Source organism: Gymnoscopelus braueri, assembly GCF_963280865.1.
Source record: "Gymnoscopelus braueri genome assembly, chromosome: 3".
In the NCBI taxonomy this organism is placed as follows: Eukaryota; Metazoa; Chordata; class Actinopteri; order Myctophiformes; family Myctophidae; genus Gymnoscopelus; species Gymnoscopelus braueri.
This window is the reverse complement of record NC_137612.1, coordinates 17,269,846-17,287,852: the sequence shown is the minus strand read 5'-3', so window position 1 is coordinate 17,287,852 and position 18,007 is coordinate 17,269,846. Positions and strand designations below refer to the sequence as shown.

The 18,007-nt window shown below is 46.5% G+C and overlaps 1 protein-coding gene across 1 annotated transcript in view; it reads right to left on the bottom strand.

Moving 5' to 3' along the window:
- sulf2a (sulfatase 2a) overlaps window positions 1-15,911 on the bottom strand; it is a 49,870-nt gene extending 33,959 nt beyond the window's left edge. The window contains exons 1-3 of the mRNA XM_080424594.1: window positions 15,875-15,911; window positions 15,538-15,843; window positions 6,790-6,854 (exon numbers count right to left, since the gene is read on the bottom strand). The gene's annotated coding sequence lies outside the window, so the exon portion shown is untranslated. The remainder of the gene's footprint in view (window positions 1-6,789; window positions 6,855-15,537; window positions 15,844-15,874) is intronic.
- Window positions 15,912-18,007: the final 2,096 nt, after the last annotated feature.

Here is an 18,007-nt window from a genome sequence, read left to right as displayed (position 1 = left end):
TCCCACTAGGGCACAGTGCCAAAGCCTTATGGCTGATTTGTGAAGTTTAAAGTTAAAAAAGGGGGGGAAAGAGAGCATTTAGTCTTTATATTGTTTTTTTGCACAAGTCCCCTTTTTCCTTTAATTCTCCACGTCTATACACAAGAATCCTCCAGGCTTATACAGTGGAGCAGAATGAAAACCCAGATGACTGCAGGTGAAACCGCAGCAGTGTGTAACCGCATCGAGTCAACAAACGAGTCCCACATCCATCTCTGCTGTGAGTACAGGCTGTCTCCTCCTGCACGGGTCCATATCCATCTCCCTCTGCCCCCACCTCGGGACAGATGCCCAGACAGTCCATCTGTCTGTCCTGACCTGTGCTCGGGACCCTGTGGGGGGAGCCTAAGTGGCCTAGGAAAGCGGCCTTTGGCACCGTGCCCACTCGTTAATGACAGTTGGGCTGCCTAACAGCTCTGGATGTCTCTCTGTGGCGCTATAGTATTGATATTGTGTAAGGTTGCATTGAGCCAGGCAGCCTTTTAATGAAGGTTCAGATTGATCAGGCAGCAGGTTTCTCCCTCTGCTCCAAATGATACTTATGGACAGAGTTTAGCTGTCCCTGTGGAGACGGCCTTCAGATCTATGGCAGGGACAGAAATGAGAGTGACACGAGTGGCACACACACACACACACGCACGCACGCACGCGCGCGCACACACACACACACACACACACACACACACACACACACACACAGACACACAGACACAGACACAGACACAGACACAGACACGCACACGCACACGCACACGCACACGCACACACACACACACACACACACACACACACACACACAGAATGAGAAAATAAAGGCTATAAGTACTAATAGTGAATCTTCACATTGCTGGTCATCAAATGGTGAAGGAGCATGTAATTCTCTCCATAATAATAATAATAAAAACCACCCGATTAACTGCCGACCCTGAAATGTTAATATGCTATTAAAATGTACACAAAACAGAGATAACAGAGCAAGTGCTACATTTACAGCAAAGTCAAGTTAAACTCAAGCAAGGAAACTAATCTAAATTTTAAATCAAGGTTACAAATGAAAATTTGTCCTGAAGCCTGCGTTTAGACACACAAATACACGCACGCACGCACACGCACACGCGCACGCGCACGCGCACACGCACACACACACACACACACACACACACACACACACACACACACACACACGCCACACAACACCACAGGGGAAATGATGTAGATTTAAGTACTGTTGTTTCTCCATGTAGTACTGGCTGAACTAGCAGCAGTAATTTGACTACTGGAGAGGTAAACAAAGTAAGGTAGAATCACGGATACCGTAGATGAGAATGACAGACTTAAGAGAGAGAGAGAGAGGGAGAAACAGTGAGTGAGAGAAATTGAGAGAGAGAAGCAGAAAAAGAGAGGGAGAGAGACACACCTAAAACTACTTGTTAACCTCTGGTGTCATCTCACCCCCCCCCCCCCCCTCCACCCCCGTGCACCCACCTGCCTCCTACCACAGTAACCACAGTCTCATGTCAAGGTCAAGGCACAGGGGGCTGGAACTCCACTCTTTCCTATTAGCTCTCCATTAGGCTCCTGTCAGGGAGGAAGCCGGCTGTCAGCCCCCCTGCGGCTGTGATCCTGACCCTCCCTCAGCCTCTTAAGCCCCCCCCCCCCCAGCCTCTGGGATCAACGGTAGAGAATGAGAGGGACGGAGATGGTGTCTAACTCGCTTTAACTGCTTTTCCACGGCTCTTATTTGTGAAGGAAGCCGGCCGACTGTTTCAGTGTCTGAATGCACGGCGGATCAGAGGAATGCCAGAAGGCAACGTGAGACAAAAAGACAAAAATGTCATACGCACTTGATTTGCTCGAGGACAAAATAGGCACACAAGATGATGCTCCCCTTTGCTGCATATTTGCGACTGAGCGCCTGCTCATCACCCTTTTCTCTTTCTATCTTTCTTTCTTTCTAGATGGATAGATAGACCTTTATTGATTCCTGTGGGGAAATAGACCTTTATTGATTCCTGTGGGGAAATACATGTGTCATAGCAGCACAACAGCAGGCATGAAACAAAAAATTGAAATACAACTAAGATTCAAATAAATAAATAAAAGTAGTACTAGTTGACTTAGAGTCTGACCTATCCATCAGCACTTGGACTAACCGCATAATAAACTAATAAACTAAACGCATAATGCATAAAGTATTGCTAAATATAAATATAGCCGGAAGTATAATGTACAAGTAATCTATCAGCAGAATATTAACACATCGCTATCGTCCATGAATGGATTAATTTTCTCTACCCTGCACAGCCATTAAACATGAATTAGCAGAGCTTTGATAAAGTTCATCACCCCTGCGTTGTAATTAGTGCTGTGTCAGAGGACGGAGATTAGGCCCCCCCCCCATTTCGCTAATAGAGTAATTACCACACTGGCAGCCATCTCGCCCTCCCTGCCCCCAACCTCCACAACCATCTTCACCCGCAACACCCCCCCACCCTGCCCCCCTTTATTGGACCCCTCTCAGTATCGCACCATTCATTCTGCTCAAGACAGACCATAAAGCATGGGACGGGACAGGAGATATACCCAGCCATTCATCCGTGGGGTAAAGGGGGGGATTATATATAACGTCGCAGATGGATGTCCGCCGGTAATGAACAGCGTGTAGCACAGTGTGCCAAGAACCGCTGTTGCACTCTCCAACATGTGGAGTGGATGAGCACTAAAAATAAATGGTGGAGGGAGAAGCCAATTCAATGTGCTCATAAAACAGCCAGTAAATTCATAGGATAAGTAGGCAGAGGGACGGGGATATATTGCCTTGGTTTAGAGTGGGACAGAGGAACACCGATTTAACGTTTTACTATTGAGAGGATTTCAATTAATGATCCCTTCATCGTACACCAAGAGATGTACTGATAATACTGTAAGGAAAAGACCCACGGCACCGCAACCCAAATCCTGGCCAATGCTAATTAAGTGGTTAGAGGGGGTGGACACTGGACAGTGATGGCTTGTGTGACCCTCGATGCGCCTTAACCACCACAGCTGTGTTTAAGAGCTATTAAAGCAATTTTCTCAACAGCGGGAGAGTAGAGGGGATCAGAGAAGACAGCCTTTTGTCGAATTTAGATGAAACTTCCTTTAAGCACTTCCAACACAGATAGTAGCTGAGTAAGCTGAGTATTGAAGCAAGTGAGCAGAGCACGGGGGGATTCGTTCAGCATGCAATATAGATACTGTACATGCCCATAGCAGCACAGACTATAGCACAAAGGCACCTGAGGAGCATGCATACTGTACATTTTCTCTCGCACGCACGCACGCACGCACGCACGCACGCACGCACGCACGCACGCACGCACACACACACAAGACAGCTTCCAGTAAGATGATGAAGGAGCTGTAAGGAACAGAGACCAAGTGCAGACAATAAGCTGTTCCTGTGTCTTTACCAGGAAGCCTGGCTAGAATATTGAGGGGGCATCTCTGTGTGTGGCAGGTTGGCCCACTCACAGGGGGCTTTATTGGGGTGCCATCCCGAGCAGCGGGCAGCATGCCCAATGTTGACAAAGCCTGGTATCGCCTGCTGTCAGCCCATTCTGTGCGCGCCCGGCGGAAAGAATCAATTAAGCCGAGCTTCACAACAGAGCACTTTAATATTTGACTTTTAATCAGTGAGCAGAAGGCAGACAGGGACACGTGGAAGAGAGGAGCAAGCTTTCCATCTTATTGATGTGGAAAATGAGGGTTGAGGAAAGAAATGTCGCACAGGCCAGTACAGAACACACTCTGGGGACAAACTGCCACCATCAACAGAAGTCTCTCAGAGAGAAAACAGGTCCTTTTTGTCAATCGCAAGCCATTAAAGCTACAGTCTGTGACTTTTAATGAATAAAACTTCATTTTAAAGAGATAGTTCACCCCAAAAATCACTTTTTTTCTATCGGAGATTTTTTTGTTTTTGTCGCATTCTTAAGTCCTAATTTGCAGCGGTTCCGGTAGGAGACACAAAGGAGATTCTTTGTGTCTCCTACCGGAACCGCTGCCGGTCATAAAATGATTGGCTTAGGAATGCGACAAAAACTAAAAAATATCCATGAATTCAAGTCTCCATGGGGTGACTAATCGATAGCAAAAAAAAGCCATTTTGGGGGTGAACTATCACTTTAATCTGTATGAGTATGTTAATACAATATAACTAGCACAGCTGCTGTGGTTGAAGGTGGTCTCCCTACTCTTCCATTGAGACATTTAGACCCTGGTGTCAGGTAGATGCAATACCCTTTTTATTGTAGTTTTTGGACATCATTGCAATTACCTCTCTCCTTCAGGGCAAGACATGAAACTTAAAAACAGATTGCGGCTTTGAGGTGAACCTTATGCAACCAGCTGCAACAAATCAGTGAGAAACCTCACGTTTCTCCTGTGCTGACACAATCAGGGCTCTCTGTGTGGAAGGGACAGCCTGCTGAACCTAGCTGTTTATTGCTTAATGTGTACTCTGATAAAGATGGAGTTGTGCGCTGAAAATAGCAGATCTACAAGTGACTCTGCCGTACAATTACATTTAAAGCTTATCCAGAACCGCCAAAGGCCCCTTCTGCTAGCGTGAGGAGGATGGAGTGTGGGCGGCGAACAGTGCCCTCATACTGTGGTTTTGAAGTGGAGATCAGGCCTCAAACAGAATAGTGCATCATTCAACTGTCTTCTCCTGCCGCCATCACACAGATATGAGAGAATGCCTCTCCTGTGCTGAATCTGAAACCTTCCTTCCATGCGGCAAGCCACGTTATTATCGCCTCTTCAAATGCACCTGTAAACTACCAGGGCATTGCTAAGCACCGTTCTACCTGATGGTTAATCTAAAAGGAAAGCTGATTATAGCTCCACAGGCTGATGTTTTTGTCAGTGATTCTATGCCAGGCAGCTGTGCAGATAATATGGCTCCACATCTGCTGAGTGCTGCTGCTGCTCCAGTTGCTACTGTTGTCGTCCAACTGTTCTCACAGGATGAAACAAATCACATCGACACCGCAAACATGCTGCCTTCTCACTGGTCAGTAGCCAGCAGCACCAAAGAAACACTATCCAGCTATGGTTTACTCAGCCTACATGCGCACAATAATATATTTCCTCCCTTCTTCGCCCAATTTAGTCGTTATGCCAATTCCCAATTTTCCCAAATATATCCACACTGTGTGTCACTTCTAAGCCTTACAGTTGGTCTGTGGGTGGGTGTAGATGAGCATGTGTCTCCTACGATACACATCACCAGCCGCTTCTTTTCACCCGACAGTGAGGAACGCGTTAGCGTACCCAGTTTCTCTCCCTGCTAAACAGGCGTACCGAACCAACCAATAGGAGTCGCTAGTGGAGCGGAGTCGTAGTGACAGAGATCTCTGTCCCCTCTCTGCCCAGCTTACAATACTAACTAACTTAGTATTTAAGTAAGTAAGTAAGTAACTAAATAACAAAATAACACACAGTATTTTACTCTGTAGCAGTAGCTTGCATCATTAATCCTCATGCATGTCCATCATAACCATCTTCCTTGCTCCATTAATATCCAGTCTCTCTTGTCCTGGACAGATGATCAGCACATCTGCTGCATTCAAACCTGGACGCAGAAGGACGCTAACAGCTCACTTTGATCGTGCCTTCCATCTCAGCTTGTGCAAAAACAACCTCTCTCTTTCCTGGCAAATAGAAATGCAAATCTCAGGCAACCACAGTAAGGTGATATGACCATGAGCTACAGAAAGGCGATATGGACACAGTATGTGAATTGCCTCAGACAGTGAGGAATCTATTCCCTGCGGTAAAAACAGCTACAGTGTTGACACTAGCCCGCTGTGGAGTTGTCTTTCCCCATCTCCCGTGTGGTCTGTGGGATCCATAGTGATAGTAACACTAACTAGAGTCTGATTAGTAAGCCTACGGGCCACTGGAAAGCACCACTGAACAATGGGTAGCACACAACCCATAAATAGACCATATGATGCACATGCTGTGTCAAAGACGAAATACACAAACACAAACACACATGCACGCATGCATGAATGCACACAAACACATACTGTACATACACACACACACACACACACACACACACACACACACACACACACACACACACACACACACACACACACACACACACACACACACACACACACACACACACACACACACACACAGACACACAGACACACAGAAGCATGGACATGAACACATCCACGTCTAATATAAATGCACAAACTTATGCATAACACCCACTTGAATGTGCACTCGTTAACCCATTAAAACCAGGAAAGTATCCGTGTCATTTCAGATTTTAGCTAAATATATACTGTAGCACATTGGTTGGCTATTAAAAAAATCATAAAAAGCTCATATCACGTCACTTTGTGCCGCGCTGTGAGCTTACAGATCTGCATTTTTTTTAAAGTCGTGAAAATGTGTGCAAATCATTGAATATATTTATATTATTAAAGACATTTTTTTTACTCAAAACTTTGCTTCTGGGGCTCCCTGGAACAAAATATTTTGAGATGGGGGTCGGCGGCCAAATACATATGATTTTAGGGGACCTTGACATGAAACAGTTTGAGAACCACTGACATAGAAACATACGTTTTTCAGAGTTAGGCATTTGTAGAATCGGCCTCAGGTCTTAATGGGTCAAGTTAACTGAGAGAGAGAGAGGTTAGAAAGATAATTGAATTCCCAGTGTGTAAGAGATAGCCTTACCTTCCTTTCAAAACAGGCTTTTTTTTCTGAGTGTCTCTTCTCCTTCAGCCTCTGGGCACCAAGTTCTGGAATCAAACACAAAGTCCAGGGAAGGTGAGAAATATACTACAGTGTGTACGTGTGAGCTCTAACCAGTTCGGACTGCGTATCATAACGCACACTCTGTTCATAGCTGGTCCATTTTGTCTTTTGAGAGGGGATTTATGAGTCATATGTCAATTCTGGCTCATCCCCAAGCAGATGCAAGTGTCTATTGTCTCTGTCCTCAGTGACAGATGCCATACGGCTCTCTGAGTCCCACTTAGCAGATGCCACTCCCAGGCACAACTCCTCCTTCGCAGATGCCCAGAGGGATGATGACACATCTGTTTTAGGACAGAAAAAATAATAAAACACTATGATGAACACTGTGATATGCAGAATAAACAACCCGGATACAAGGTGGCATACCGCACAAGTTAATATCACACCCATCTGGAACCAGTTACAAGCACAGCAAACCGTTTTTGACTTACAACAAGGCAGCAGTCTGGGTGGGTGGTTTCATTAGAGCTGTGCCAGAAATAGTATAGTTAGGGGAAAAAAGCATCTTCTCTAAAATAATTACCTCTCATGTCCCGGATTTTTTTTAAAGACATAAAGATTAATAATCAGTTTGCTTGTTGTGAAGCTGTGTAAGCGCGGTTTGTATTTTGTCAGGCAGACGGGTAAATGCCCATCCAGCAGGCGAGGTGTCAGGGGGAGCTGGGATACATGAAAATAGTCATTCTCAGCCGCCTCGTTCCATCAAGCCGCTGTCTAGTGCTGCCTCTCTGCGCCTGAGACGACCTTCTTGTTGTGGTGTCTCGGCTACGAGACGTTGTTCCGTGTTTGCGTGTGAAGATGCATTGACAGGACCGAGGCCGTTTGATTGCTTGTTGTGATTGGACGGGTGTCAGTGGCCTATAAACTTGTAGCCCCTCGGAACCAAGCCAAACCAAACTCGACGGCTCCATGACCGGGTGTTGTAACATTGAACCTGGTCCACTGGCTTCAATCTCCCTCTAACGGCGCGCTGCTAACATTTCAAAACCTCTCTTTGGTGAAACATTATCCTGGGGGGTGCACCACAAAGCCCTATCAGTGAGGTCTCCTGGTAGTAATGCATGCACAAACTTGCACACATGCACTATATATATATACAGTACACCCAATCAGCGTATAGCCTATAAGTGTACTGTATGCGTGTATTTGTGTATCAGGTCTTTGATATTCTAAGAATATGCTGGAATACCTTATAAGCCCACATGCGGCTCTCTGCCAGGGCATGTCTCCAACCCCAGCTGCTTTCTCCCGCTACCCGCTCTGCCAGCTACTCATGGGCATCAAAGAGAGGCGAGGCCAGGCACCTGTGCCTGTCTATCTATCTTCCCGTCCATCTGGAGTGCAAACGATAAGGGCTCTGTCATGGCATGCTTTGCACTTTGGAGCATTTTCCTGCCCAGCTTAACGCGGAACAGAGATACAAGTCGGACGCCAAGGGCACAGAGATGGAGAAGGCCTTCTTCAGCTGTGCAACAACACCACAAAACGAGTCAAAGCGCGACGTCCATGTAAAGGATCTCATTTTGGCCAACCGTGATATCCAAACAAAACTGTACTGTCTCAGCAGACACCAGAGGCTTGTGAACAACAAAAGTGATTTATTTTCCTATTCTCCTGCTAATATAAAGGACTGACAGGTTTAATATAAATAAGCGGAAAGGCAGGCAGGATGAAGGGGAGAGAATGAAACGAGCGGTGGGCGACGAGGCGATGTGACAAGCGTGGCACGGAGAGAAAATGCGACACCTGGCCTTGTCCTTGATGTGGATAAAAGGATGATACATCAAAAAGTGACAGGGTAAAGAGATGGTTATTACCCCAACGAAGGGAGAGAGAGGATGAAGAACAGGGGAAAGTGGCTATTTTTAGTCATAGAGTAAAAATACGCCCTGCGTTCAATTATTATTCCCAGCCATAAAGTACCTCTCTGTTCATCCAAATCATATTTTATTCATTAAAGCAGACTCCAATTCTTAACATAATGAAGCCAAATTTCTAAGTGCATTTTTATGTGTCCTCGCAATTCAAATCATCAAATGCCTTGTGTAACAATCGGCTGCAATCATCTGGCTGCAGACTCTTTTGAGCGGGATGAAATGGAATGAGCTGCCCGTCTCTCTCTCCAAGGCTGATCCTGATGAAGTTTGACCAAGGGGCTAAATGAGCAAGAGCCCCGGGCCATGTTTTCTGTGATTGGCCGTGTTCTCCCTCTTGGGCAGCAGACTGATTGATTTCAGTGGGCCGGAGCTCCAGTTCTGGCTCTATTGATCTCTCATCCTCAGCCCTGTCTCTTCCCCAATTAACCCATGAAGACCGGGAACGCATCTGTGTCATTTTAAGATTTATTTGGCTGTTCAAAAATAGCAGATATACAAGCTCATATGATCTTGTAGATCTGCTATTTTTGAAAAAGAAAATCGTGAAAATGTGTGCAAATCTTCTGTGCGAATATATATGTACATTTTTAACTCAAATCTTTGCTTCTGGGGGTCCCTGGAACAAGAGATGGGGGGGTCCGCGGACAAGTACATATCATTTTCAGTGGTCCTTGACATGAAAAAGGTTTGAGAACCATTGATATTATAGCAACATAAGTTTTTATTTAAAAAAAAAACTGTTTGTAGAATTCCCAGAAGCAAAAATTTAAGTTAAAAATGTTCGCTTTAAAAAACATATACATTCAAAGATTTGCAAAAATGTTCACAATTTCCCCCCAAAAAAATGCAGATCTACAAGCTCATAGCATGGCACTTTGAGCTTGCAGATCTGCTATTTTTGAATAGTATAAGATATAAGATAATGGTTAAAGTGGTTAAAACGATGGAGGCTTTCCCGGTCTTAATGGGTTAAGAGTTCACTAAGCCGCTATACGACGGACGCTCTGCTAATGAATGCCGCCTTTGCTGCCAAACGTCTTCCACATTCAATTGGCTGTACAGTGTACACTTTCACTATCACGCTTTCACACTTTATTTCTCAGAGTTTCTCCAGCCTGTCCCCTGCCGCACACCTCCTCCTCAGTTATTGCTTGAATCCGGCCTGTACAATAAGAAGCCGTATCGATCTGGTGAGGCGGTGGCATAGCCTTTCAGGGCTGTGGGCGGAGTAGGGAATTAAAAGTGTAACGAATCATGGCTCTAACAAATGAATCCCACAGTTCATTAAATGCTATAAGCATGGGCAGACCCAGCCCAAATCTTTTCACATTGCTGGGAGCGAATGGCTTCACCAGCCCTCAGAACCTGAGGATTATGCAGCTACCTTGGATGTGTACAAATCAGACAGTCCGGGATGTGTCTGGCTTTCAGTTAGGACAGATCAAAGGATTCATTAGATCGGAATTAGATGAAACGGGGAGAGTTCACAGAGAAGGACTGAGAGAAGCCAAAAAAATAGATAATATGTGTGTGAGAGATGGAGGTGAGAAAGTAACAAATACACTACAAAAGAACTAGAGTGCAATTTTATACATACTTATGAATTCACCTGTCGTCTTTCTGTTGCCCTCTATTGATCTATCAATCAGAGCCTGGGGGGGGGGGGCTGGGAGGGTGGTGCATTGCCAAAAATGGCCAAGTCACAGGTTGCTGATCCCCTAACGCATCCACCCTTAAACCACAATCCCCCCTGCTTTGGTGTAGCGAGAAAATCCAATTTCAGAGGTCTGTAATTCCATAAACCTTATTAAGCACCACGATGGTTGCAACACCCCTAGGGGTTAGGAGAACGGAAGAGAGGTTAAAGTTATGACCACACTTAACAACTTTCAGGAGTCAGGGGGCGAGAAAACACACAGGGGTACTGATTAACAGGGAGTCAGAATTTGGCAACGCAGGGAAATTAAAAATAGAATCCGTCTCCCCTGCATTCACTCTGGCACATCAAGCACTGCTTCTATGCCAACATCACTAGATGTAGAATAATGACGTGCGTAATGATTCAGAGAGTCAATTTTCACTTTCAAAACTTGCCAGTCACTATCGACATTCACACTGGCGACGTTCTGCAGACAACTGCAAGTGTCTCATCTCAATCTCAGATATCTAATCGATCTGTCTTATCTTGGGATCAGGTAAATAGGTCTCAATTTTCTTGATTCTTCCACACCTCTTTCCTGTCTCCTTAGTTTCTCTGCGTCTGTCAAAAAGCCTCTTCAGACTAAAGTTGCCAGGAGGCTTTCTACTGTAACTGGACAAATTAGGTTGACAACTTTACTTGGCAGCAGTGTGTATGCTACAGTGTTTACACAGTAGCTACCAAATACAGAATATGAGTATCTGGCTATACTGTATGTATGGCAGTTATAAAAGATTTGTACAGCATTCCGATCTTGTTCTTGAAAAAGATGCAGCTGGTTTTATTCTGGGACTTGGCCTTGTGTGTTGACCTTGGTCTTGTTAACCAGGTCCAGTATTTGTTTGGTCTGACCCGAAGTGGATTTCTTGACTACATCTACGATGTTGCTGTCCTGTGCCATAGCAGGTCCTAGTCTCCCATCACTGCATCCTGTACTCATTTAATCACAGCATCGATGGGCCACTTAGCAATGCTGTTATCTGAGAGCTCTCATTGATTGTTTGCCCAAGTCCAGGAGAGCAGGGTGTGTCTGTTTATTTGTTTTTGCTCTGCTAATGGATACCTTTACCAGGGCACACCTCACCGAGAGCACAGCCAATAATGGGCGGTGGGAGAGCCACGGGTTTGGACGAAAGTGTGGACAATGGATTAATCAATTAAGAAATGTAACAGATTCAGGGGAGAGAAAAAAACGAAACAAAATAAAAACACAATGTTGTAGTTTTTGTCGTCAGATATGACGAGGCTGCGAACACTTCTCTAAACCCACAAAATTCTTTGAGAGGAAATTTAAGAGAAAAGGAAAGTGAGATTTTGTCCAGCTTCCAACATCGCTCTATTAGTGCTCTTAGCAACCGCAGCTAATTCCATCATAAATAATTCACATCCATAATGCGAAAGGCCAGCGATAACCCCCGGGATCAGGAGGGGGGAAATGATTTGAGAAAGAGGCGCTGGGATTTAATACAAATACAGAGAGCTAGCTGGACCCGTGTGACATCTCTGGTGTTTGATAGGGGCTGGTGAGAAGGGCCCTCCAGTCGCTATCCCTCCTGGGAGATAGATAGTGCAGTGAAGCCTGTGCGCGGTGGCCAGCAGGGTATAATTACATTCCCTATGGGCCACCTCCACTGCAGCAGCTCAGTTGTATAGATGGGAAGAGATTGAAATCTGATTGCACTCGTGCACAGCAGGTGAACGGGGTCTGCGCACGTGGGCATTTTGGGAACGGATACGTGCACGACACATGCACACGCACACACCGAGACACACACGGAGACACACACAGATATGAACTAAATTGTGCAGACATGATACGGGAAAACATACAAGCATACATGAATAAACACAGGCTCGGATGTGTGCAACCCCCCCCCTCCAATACACACACACACACAACTATTTATGGTACTCCTTTTTCTCTCCATTCTCCTAAAGACCTTCACATGTTCCCTCGTTCCCCGCTGTTGAGACAGGCGCACCTGAGAGGTCTTAACACAGAGCCTTCTGCCTCTCCATCGTTAGAGCCGAGTGGAGCATCGCTGCTGAGATTTACACACTGATCTCCTGATGCCTCTTCATCACAGGACCTATTAACAGCCAGTTCATACATACAGATGAACAGGGAGACTCTGGAGGAGAAATATGTGCCAGGCAACTTGTAATGTATTTTAAAACAGCCCGTGAGTGTGAGTGTGTGTGTGTGTGTGTGTGTGTGTGTGTGTGTGTGTGTGTGTGTGTGTGTGTGTGTGTGTGTGTGGGGGTGTGTGTGTGTGTGTGTGTGTGTGTGTGTGTGTGTGTGTGTGTGTGTGTGTGTGTGTGTGTGTGTGTGTGTGTGTGTGTGTGTGTGCGTGTGCGTGTGTGTGTGAGAGTGTGTGTGAATTCACGTGACTGCGAATAAAAACAGCAGTGTGAGTGTATAAGATTAAGTGTATAAGAAGAGCGACAGTGGCGAGAAGGCGGAAGGATGGATATATAGGTGTAAAGAAAATAACTGAGAGACATGATGTCTAAAAAGCCCCTTAAATCTAACCATTGTGCCCTTAAAACAGATTGTCACAGAGCTGCGGTAAAAGCGAGCTGTCCCAGGTGCCTGCAGTGCCTCAAGCCACCCCCCCCCCCCCCAACGAAGCCCCCAGAAGTGGTCCAGCTGTCACCTTGGCTGCTTGTCACTGATATCTGTCACCTGTCTTCAAGGTGTCCCCGTGGCCAGCGATGTGGCCCGTGTCTACTACCGGCCTGTCAATACGACTTCCTCTGGAGCCCCCGGGGAGGGAGGGGTGGGCTGGGGAAGCATGGCCTCAGCCTTCATCAGCAGGTTGAGACAACAGGCTCAGCCAGCGTGCGACATTAGCATACAATACATATTCATGCTGGTGTCTGGCTTCAATTGCATCAAAACCCGCCATCCTACCACCGGCATTATCACCGCCCCCAGAGCTGCACATTTTCCAGCCATTTTTTTTTTTTTTTACGAACAACAACGCCGTCCCCCACCTCCCCACCTCCCCACCTCCCCTGTCTGCGCTGGGAGTCCCACATGTCCTCTTATGTATTCACAGCACAGCTACAGCGAGCAACGCCAACAGGTCTCAAGGTCGTCGCTACTGCTGATTGTGTGTGTGTGTGTGTGTGTGTGTGTGTGTGTGTGTGTGTGTGTGTGTGTGTGTGTGTGTGTGTGTGTGTGTGTGTGTGTGTGTGTGTGTGTGTGTACTTTATGCGTATAAGTGTTGAAAAATACTAATCTGGATAAGGGTGTGGTGGGTGCACATATGTGCCTGCTCACAATTGTGCATGCATGTGTAATTTCACCGTATACAAAATGCGCGTCCAAGCGCATGTGCTCGATACTGCAATGTGCACAAATGGGGTGTGCACAAATCCAGTTGTGTTATACTGCATAGCCAGAGATGCAACTGTGTGCAAGTGTCATTGTCTCAATAGCAATAGTCATAGAGTTATAGTTTATACATTGCAGCAGCTTTACTGCAACTACATGTCACTTACATAGTTGCAGTTTGTACCGCAGTAGCCATACTGTCGATGTAACCATCTATAGAGCAGTAGTTACAGCTGATGCATGTGTACACTTAGACAAAAGCGGATGCCCCAACTGAAAATGTTCCTTTGCATGTCTCATGTGGTGACAGTGGTGACATGGCTGGGGAATAGTTGACAGGTAGACCAAGCAAGAGACTCCGCTCGCTGGTCCACCAGAATCTCACTGAGAAAAGAGGCCAGTTGATGAGGGGGTTATAAGCTTCCATTGCTGAGCGCGCGGTTGCTAAATAATGAATGCTCAAAGCAGAGATCTGTAAGGCTCTGCTACTTCCATCCACCCATACCTTCATCCTTCATCCCATACCACACTCCCGCCCGTACAGCCACATACACCATGGGGTTGACACATCATATATCATAAATATTTCAGCCCCTAGGTCAGTGGCCATGCCCTACTCCACGTCATAGCACTTAACCGCTGGCATTTGTTGATGTTGACAACACAGCCTTTTGACCCATAAAGACATTGACAAAACACAGCTAGTGAGCGCATTCACCCGAATGCAGACACTACAGGGGTGGCAGGGTTGGAATGGTTGAATAGGTGACAATAGAATTAATTCTTACTCCACCATACAGTCCCTGATAATTCACTGAAATGTACATATACTGTAGGCAATTTTAAACACTCCAAAGACGGACACATTCCACCTTTCACCTTTCTTTTTCTACAAAGTTGTACTTACACTTTTGCTTTAGTATGTTTTCTCTAATTGTAACATTTTCAGTCTCTTCAGCAACAGTCTGGTGGACAGCCTCTCATGCAACCAGGCTCATATCTGGAGAGGCAGTGGCATCAAAAGAAAAATGGACAACATGGCTGTGCCAGTGCTACAAACCAATAAGACCATAAAACAGAGAGACAGAGTAAAACTAACCAATGATCCAAACCAACACCATGACAGACAGGAAGCCGTGTCAACACTAAAAGGCTGAACGAAGTGTTTTTTTTTATCACATCTTGCATTTCAGCCAATTCAAACAAAAGCACACCGTGAGTCTCCCAACACTGGGACACTCTCAGTAACACTTGAGGATGCTTCAGAAAATCACCAACTTGTACAAGCAGACAAATAGCTCCTCCATTCTACACCGATCCCAACGTACATTACATTACATTACAGTCATTTAGCAGACACTTTTATCCAAAGCGACTAAGCCTGTATACTGGGTGAAGTCCCCGTCCCAGTGATAGATAGATGTGAGGTTTCATCTTCCTTACCCCCTGTTAAGCAGCAGTGTTAGCAGCTGGATATGAATAAGCCTCAGAGGCGAATAGAGCGGAGCTGAGCATTCGAGTGTAAACTAGGGCAAAGCTCGGGCACTGTGTACCTTTCAACATGTACACAACTCGGGAGACAGGTCCCCGAGTAGAGCACACACACACACACATGCACGCACGCACGCACACGCACACGCACACGCACACGCACACGCACACGCACACACACACAAACACACACGCAAGTGCGTGCACACACACACACACACACACACGCAAGCGCGTGCACACGCTCGCACACCAACCTGTTTTGTTGGTGAGTGAGTCGGGTCTTGTCGATGCAGCCTCCCTCCTGTGCTGGCAGAAGTGAAGAGCTGGTCTGGCCCCCACACAGCCCCGGTGCAGACAGCTCACTGTTATAGATGCACTGACAAGTGAAAGGAGGGAGGCGTGGCCTCGCCACATAAATGCAAGAGGGAGGGGAAGGGGGCGGAGAGAGGGCTCCACTCAATCTACAATTCAATTTGAACCCCAACTCCCCCCTTTCACTGTGTGTGTCTCTCTCTCTCTCTCTCTCTCTCTCTCTCTCTCTCTCTCTCTCTCTCTCTCCCCTCTCTATTTAAGCGCATTCTCGCTTTTCACTCCTTGTCTTCCTCAGGTTCTCTCCCTCCTCCTCGCTGTCCTGCCCTTCTCTGCTCCATGTTCCTATTCATTTCTGCCTTTTCCTACATTGCTTCCTGTTTTCTGCTCTCTCTCTCTCACTCTCTCATTTTTTTCTCTGCCTCTCAAGCTCTCTCTCAGGGCTCTCATTCAGAGAGCAACCGTGCGTGCATGTATGTGTGTGCTTGTGCGTGTGCTTGTGCTTGTGTGCTTGTGCGTTGTGTGTGTGTGTGTGTGAGTGAGAGAGACACACACCACAGTCGAGCAGGGCAGCTCCAACCATCTGTTGAGAGAGCGAAAGAGAGAGCGAGCGAGAGAGAGAGAGAGAGAGAGAGAGAGAGAGAGAGAGAGAGAGAGAGAGAGAGAGAGGAGAGAGAGAGAGAGAGAGAGAGAGAGACGAGAAGAGAGAGAGAGAGAGAGAGAGAGAGAGAGAGAGAGACAGAGAGAAAGGAAGGGGGCGGGAACAAGGGATCAATCTTAATGCCAGAGATCCAGTGACACCATATCTATCAGGCTGGCACCTCTGAGGCTGGCACACTGGCACAGGCATGTCTGCTTGTTCAGGGAGACTTTGCCTCTGTTTTCCACAGGCATGCAGATATAAAAACAAATTCTCACACCAAAAAAAAAGAAAAATAAATAAAGGACAGGGCACAAACATGCACACATTTGCAGGCACATGCAAATCGATCTGTGTGCCATGCAAATTTATATGGCTCACACACACAAAAGTCACGCACGGTTTGCGTGCACGTGGCTGCGTATGCACGGTGAAATCCTTTTCCTCCTTGGAACAAAGCAAACAGGATATATCAAGAAGGATAATCCTGCAAACTCAATGAGACAAGGGGGAGGAGAACGTAGGACAACTCTCTCATAAACATACACACACACACACACACACACACACACACACACACACACACACACACACACACACACACACACACACACACACACACACACACACACACACACACACACACCCACATGCACAGTCACGCGTGCACGCATGCCTGCCTTGCTCCGAATCATTCCATCAACAATGCAGCTAAAGCAGGCATTTTTGTGCTTGGCTGGAGCCAGGTATTTCTCCTGAGTGCCGGTGTCACTTCCCATCCCATTGCAGGGAGGCTGGTGTGGCGGTGGGGGGGGGAGAGGGGAGGGGCCGGTTGAGGGGCGGAGGCATCCATCACTGTCTCCACTGGCCGTCCCATGATGGATGCGCCTGTTTATCCCTCTCTGCAGGTTATTTAGATGCAGTCGCAGCACGAGAGATTAGTGATGAAAAACCTCTCCACCTCCTCCCCCACTTGTCCACCCACCCCATCTAATCAATAACACTCTTATCTGGCATCTGCATTTCGAGGTATTTCTCGGTAGAAATCAGACACAACGGCAGAGAAGGAGAGAGAGAGAGAGAGAGAGAGAGAGGGAGAGATTAATTGTCAACCCCTGTCTCAGGGTTTTCAATTAGGACGCCTGCGATGGATCGTCTGTCCGTCAGCATGGCGCGCGTCGCGACGATATTTCTGCCGTCGCTGAGAGATGTGAGAACACTCACGCCTTCGAGATCGAGGATCAGGTTCAGTTTCTTTGGCTTCAACTGCTCTTTGCAGACTCCTTCACAACAACATGCAAAAGTGCAAAACTGGGGACTTTGCATAAAAATCTTTGCCAAAGAAAAACATTGTATTTCCTGGCCTACTGTCAGGTGCATTCATTGCTAATCCCTGTGTAAAGCATGAGCGGTGACATTAAAGCCAAGCTGCACTGAGAGCCCTTTTGTAAGACTGGATTATCCAAGTGTAATACCAATCACCCTATAACAAAAACATACTGTTATGAAATATCCCACATCTCTACCGTACGGATATCAGATTAAGACTCTAGACTGGGAGACTGCCTGTATATAGACCAGTCATCTCTGCACTATAACATGCAGGATTACAGACAAAAAACCCTGAGACGCCATGTTTTTCCTGAGCAATGTTGACATGCCGAGTTGCCGACATAGCAAAACCCACTGACACCACTTAGCACATGCTTTATTAATGCTCTCTCTCTCGACTCTCTCTCTCTCTCTCACGCACTCTCCAGCTGACTGATGTCTGA